We start from the raw sequence: 5,194 nt of genomic DNA, 5'->3' as shown, positions 1-5,194 counted from the left end.
TGCTTTATATGCACTAATTTAACACTGCAACAACACACTGATCCACAGAACTTTAGACACTGATAACCCTCATTTGTTTCATTAAACTCATCATGTCTGTCTTTTATTTTTGTTCCTTCTAAATTTCTGTGTTAGTTATCATAATGAGCTGTGTAGAATGTTACTTTAACCCTATAATTCCCTTTGTATCATATTTGATACGTGAGTTTCTGAGACCGCTATCTCATCAACATGATCAATACTTGCCATAATTTCAAAATGTTATGGACAAAACTCCTTTTTTCCTTAAAATTAACATTGTTGTTAACAAAAAGTTGCCAAAAAACACCCAATGTATCAAATGTGATACAAAAAATATATAATAAATATATATTATAAATCTATCACACACAACATGATATAGAAAATTTTTTTTTTGGATTTTCTTATAAGGGTTAATAAACATCTCAGTTCCAAAATATCTGAATTTTCTGGCTATGTTTTGATCGGTTGGGTCTTACAGGGTTAAGGACCAAAGAGCAGGACAGAAGTCAAACACAAAGCAAGCATTTAATGCTGATTAAGTCCAAAGATTTACAAAGTCCAAATCCAAGAATACACACAGAGCAAAGCCAGGGAATCCCAATATCCGGAAACGATTGGAACAGAAGCTTGGGAAATACAGGGGATATACACCTGGAGACAAACAGCTAAATGGACAACAGGAGAAAGGATAAAGGAAGGCTGAGACAATATATAAACACAAACGGTAACAAGGGAAGTGAAAATAGCAGGGAAATCAAACACAGCTTAATACGACCAAGACAATAACAAAAAGAAGTAACGAAAAGAGCAAGTAAAGTAACTTAATGCAGGGAAGACAGAAACACCAAAAGACAAAAGAAAGGAGAGATGAGACAGAATTCAGAGGAATTTAACTTAACTATTAAAGAACTAAGGGGTTCACGATAACTTAGGATATAAATCAAAACACTGTATAAGCATAAAATCTAAGAAGAAACTCAACCAAAATGCATTTATTAAGAGCACAAAAAGGCAAACCTTTCTGTGACACTAAAGATAAATACAGACAAATAAAATATATACAGGCAAATAAACTATGGGAACGGAAACAAGATGCAGACTCAAAAGCTAAGACTTAAAAGGTTCAAGGTTACAATGTGAATAGCTAAGCACATAAGGAAAATACCAAAAAGATGACCAAAATATCAAAACTCAGAGTACAAAAACACAAAATTTCAAGAATAACAAGGAACAAACTCAAATATGAATCATGCTCAAGATAAAAAGGAACCATGAACTTGTGAAACTTGCAAAAGCCTTGGGTCCAAGACCCTGGGACCATGATATTACAAGCTGCAGGCAGGAACGACAGGATGCAATGCGGTAAATATTTCTCGCTTTCTTTTCCTCCTGCTCCCTCACTGTAAAACTACTGTGGTATTCTCACATGTTGTAGTGCCACATCTCCAGAGAACTCACTGTAAAGAGAGATAAAAAAGCACAAACAAACATCCAACATGCCTTTTTTCCCCTTCAGCAGGCTGAGTGCATTAGTGACCTTTTAAAGTGCAGCCTCCCTAGCGCTTTGCACACACCCCAAAGAAGAACAAACTACTAATAGGGCTAAAGAGCTGACACACTTTAAACAAAGATCAAACAATTTCTTGGCTATGAGGCAGCTCTTGCTACATTAATGCTATTCAATTATGTAGCCAAGACAAACAAACATCTTTGTACAGAAACAGCAGCCAAATGAGTGAAAGTTTGTGCTGGGTGAGGACTACAAGCACGCAAAAATAAAATGCTGTGTTACTTTTTAGTGCTGCCTTGACTTATTGTTCAACCATTTGGATGACGCTGTGGTTCTATTTTATTAGGTAAAACAATATCCGTGTTAAGCTGCTTCGTATTTTTTTCTTGTACAAATGGGAATCGGACGACTAGGATTGTGAAGAAACAATAACTATGGAGGAGGAAAGACACCAGGATACTGTAAATACAACCATATAATCTACTGTTTGGTTCAAGGAAAAGAAAGGCTGGAGAGCACATTCGAAACGGGCTTCTTGCAGAAATGGAAGTATTTGTTTTCTTCATCTACAAAATGACCTTATTGGGTAGTATCGTGGGAGGCAGTAAGCTCACACCATATGACTCTAATTGCAGTGAGTGTGTTTGTGCGTGTATGGATGCTTATGTGCGCGGAGCGCAGTCGTGTTTGCGTGAGCGGACATCAGACGGAGCTACAGGGCCTACGGCAGGAAACCGCGGCGAGGTGGATAAGCTCAGAATTGCACAGGGCATATGTCAAAGAGGAGATATTACCCCCCACATTACTCCCACTCAAACAGGATAGGCCATTACATGTTGTATTTCAGACAGTAGCATGCAGATAAGACAAATATTGACAAGTGAGAGACGTATTCGCTGGAAAATTAAGATATTGTGAATAATACATGAAACCTTAACAACATGTCTGAGGGAGACAGTGAAACCACAAAATGGTAATTTTGCCAAACCTTTAATAAAATATAAAAGCCACCAGATTCTTGGATAACTTTGAGCAGGCTGCTTGTAGTGAGTAATAACTTCCCAATTTAGCTCAGTTTGCTCTCTCCTGCTGCTTCTTGCAGACTGATGGATGTGTGGCACGCTAGTCATGCTGCCTTGTGTCACCTGTGCTGCACTTGCACCGGGCAGGGAAACAGGGGAAGAGCCATGGGAGGTCTGGAGGAGGCCAGAGTGGGGGTGAAATAGACATCTGTGATTAACACATACAGACACGTGTCAGTGTGGAGGATTTGCGGGGAGGCGCGCTGGGAAACGCTCACACACAACCTGCTCCTGACGGCAAAAGTTTGACTAAATAAAGACACAGATGAAAGGATGAGAAATTCTTGGGAGGCCACAATGAGCCCACCGATAGACTCGCAAAGGATTAAATTACACGAGCAGAATATAATTAATATGTTGAGTGAAAAATGCATTTCACGTGGAGTGCAAGAGAAATTAGTATGTGCTTTATGCATATATAGAGCCACATGTGTGCATTTAACACCTGCCTTTGGAAGCGCAACGAATTGTTTTTAGTGTTATTTAGAAACATGAAAGGACCTCTGGAGATGTGCCAGTTTTAGGAGGATTGGAGGTTCGGAGCAACAATTTAATCATCCTTTCCCAGCACCATATGTTCAGATAGCACCCTCGTCCCCCTAACAATAATCGTTACCATCACAGTTACTGTACACTGAGGCACCGGTACATTAGAGCATTAGCCTTGACTGCCATTCCTATGAATAATATTAACATTATTCTAGCAGACATATTCCTGGACAGTAAAGACAAGTACAACAACAAATGTTCAGAATGACATCTGGTAAACTGAATACATTAAACTTCTGATTGGCTGGGAATTAGATTAGCTTTCAAACAAACAGAGGAGGTAATGAGCCCCTGCAAGGTGAAGGAGACCGCAGGGGAGGACAGAGGGGCAACAGAGGTTTGAGAGAGAATAAAGCCAAACCAACGCCAATACCCCAAACTATTAAATGGCTTCCAACTGCTGATCCTGATGTAAACTTGAATCGTTAAGAGGACACTTTGAGTAGTTGTTATCTCTGAGGAGTTACACAAACAGAAATACACACCACGCACACACACACACTTGAGGGATTGGTTCCACCGAGAGATTCAGTGAGCCATCTGCCAAATTAGGCCATGAGCCACAAGCCCGCGACTTCACTGTTCTATTCAATTTTCAATTATTGGGCTAGAGGCCTAAGCACGAGGTCTGTAGACTCATTTTTGAGCACTTCCACACATTAATAGAAAAACACTTTTCCACTCATGTACGCAATATGGGATGAGATGAATCATTGAAACAAGGCTGTGTTATTCATAATGTTTTCATAATGGATAACTTACATGGCACCACAGCTTGTTTAGAGTTCTTTCTTTTTTTATTTATTCCACCGTGGGCATGAAATGCACCGAAATTCTTCAGTGAGACATCAGGTCTTGAATGAAATAAAGGCATCATGGCATTCATTTACGTACATGCATACACATGAGCATATATGCATGTAGTATTCTGTATTCTGCAAACGGACACATAAAGACACCAACTGAGGCTCCTGAGGCAGTGGAGCTGCTGTACCCAGTGCCAGCTCCACCCCTTCCAAAATGTCAGAGGTGTTTATAGCAGGGAGGGTGTGAGGTGATAAACGCATCCGACTGAAAATGTCAGAGTGTCACCTGTTGCCATGACAGCCGGCAAAGTTTGGCAAGAAGTAGAGTGCGTCTGCCAAAGGCCAGATTATTTGCTTCAGCTAATTGAGCCTGGGGTTTGTAGGACGACTGTATACAAGTGTGATAAAAATATGGAGGAAAATCTGAATCTGTCTGTATAAATATAAAACAAAGAAAATAACCCTGCTACATATCAGAATTACACTCTACCAGTGACAGTGATCATTCAGATGCCAAAGTTTTTACGAAATCAAAATACAGTTGTTGTATTTTTTGTTTGCTTGCTTTTTTAGAAAGAGTGCTCACTAAGAACTGAAGGGGAGTACCTCGGTAAAAGGTGTTTAAGAAAACAGCTCATGTTTATCAGTTTTTAAGGTAAAACCTTGAACTGCAGATTGGATCGTCCAAGGTAAAACTAGGCTGCCTCTGGAGAGACTGCAAACAAAATGAAAAGCTTGTTTTCCAGTAGTGCCAGTTATACAACATACAATGCAGAACCTTTGCAGTACGCAGAAGCAAGGATTTAAAAAATAACCCAAAAACTAACATTATTTTAGCTGTTTGAATGGTGATGTTGCTGTTTTGAATCCAGACATACAGCATTCAGTTTCAATATAATTTTATTTTATTTAAATAGCGCAAAACCACAACAACAGTTGTTTCGGGGTAACTTATATTGTAAAGTCCCAAATATAATAAAAAAGAACCCCAACGATTAGACAAACCCCCTTTGAGCAAGCACTTGGTGACAGCGGGAAGGAAAAACTCCCTTTCAACAGAAAGAAATTAGTAACCTTTGGCAGAACCAGGCTCAGGAAAGGGCAACCATCTACCACAACAAGTTAGGGGTTATGTGAAGGAAACAGAACAAAAGAAACACAGTAGAAGAGAGCCAAAGATTAATAATAAATGCTGAATAAATGCAGAATGGTGCACAAACAGA

This window comes from Astatotilapia calliptera, chromosome 4 (genome assembly GCF_900246225.1).
Source record: "Astatotilapia calliptera chromosome 4, fAstCal1.2, whole genome shotgun sequence".
NCBI classification, from domain to species: Eukaryota; Metazoa; Chordata; class Actinopteri; order Cichliformes; family Cichlidae; genus Astatotilapia; species Astatotilapia calliptera.
The sequence above is the reverse complement of the archived record's forward strand: the minus strand, read 5'-3'. Positions refer to the sequence as shown.